This window comes from Cynara cardunculus, unplaced genomic scaffold (genome assembly GCF_001531365.2).
Source record: "Cynara cardunculus var. scolymus isolate 2C unplaced genomic scaffold, CcrdV1 Un_Scaffold_3525, whole genome shotgun sequence".
In the NCBI taxonomy this organism is placed as follows: Eukaryota; Viridiplantae; Streptophyta; class Magnoliopsida; order Asterales; family Asteraceae; genus Cynara; species Cynara cardunculus.
The window spans coordinates 32,744-33,328 of NW_020201515.1; positions in this window are offsets into that span (position 1 = coordinate 32,744).

The following is a 585-nucleotide window of genomic DNA, read 5'->3' on the forward strand; positions in this document are numbered from 1 at the left end:
AGCTAGTTTTGGTGAAACATAATTTATTCATCAGTTAATTTATCAGTTAGCAGCCAGCTTATCAGCTAACAGTTAACTTATCAGTAATCAACTAGTTTATCATCTAATTTGCCAAATATAAGCAAAATAGAAAAGAAAATGGAGTAATATAGAAATATTAAAATGTTAAAATAAAAATAATGAAAATAATATCGGGTTGTTTTTAGAGATTATTTGTATTTTATCATGGAGGGAGTATGAAAAAGGGGTAAGTTTTTGTAGGAAGTGGTATTGAATATTTTAATAAGATAATTGATATTAGAATATTTAAATAAAAATAGTTGTTTATTTGAAAAAAAAAAATATATATATATATATATATATATATATAATACACTCTAGGTCTTGTTTGTGTTTTTCAATTTTGTTTTATTTAATTTTTGTTTATATTTTGTTCCTCATAATCATGGGAAGTGCTAATGACACCTCCTGGTAACGGGGTGTTGAATGTCTCGGATATTATAATTAATATTAGTCCATCAAATGTCAATGTCAAATAATAATATATTATGTTTTATTATTATTTTATTATTATATATAAATATA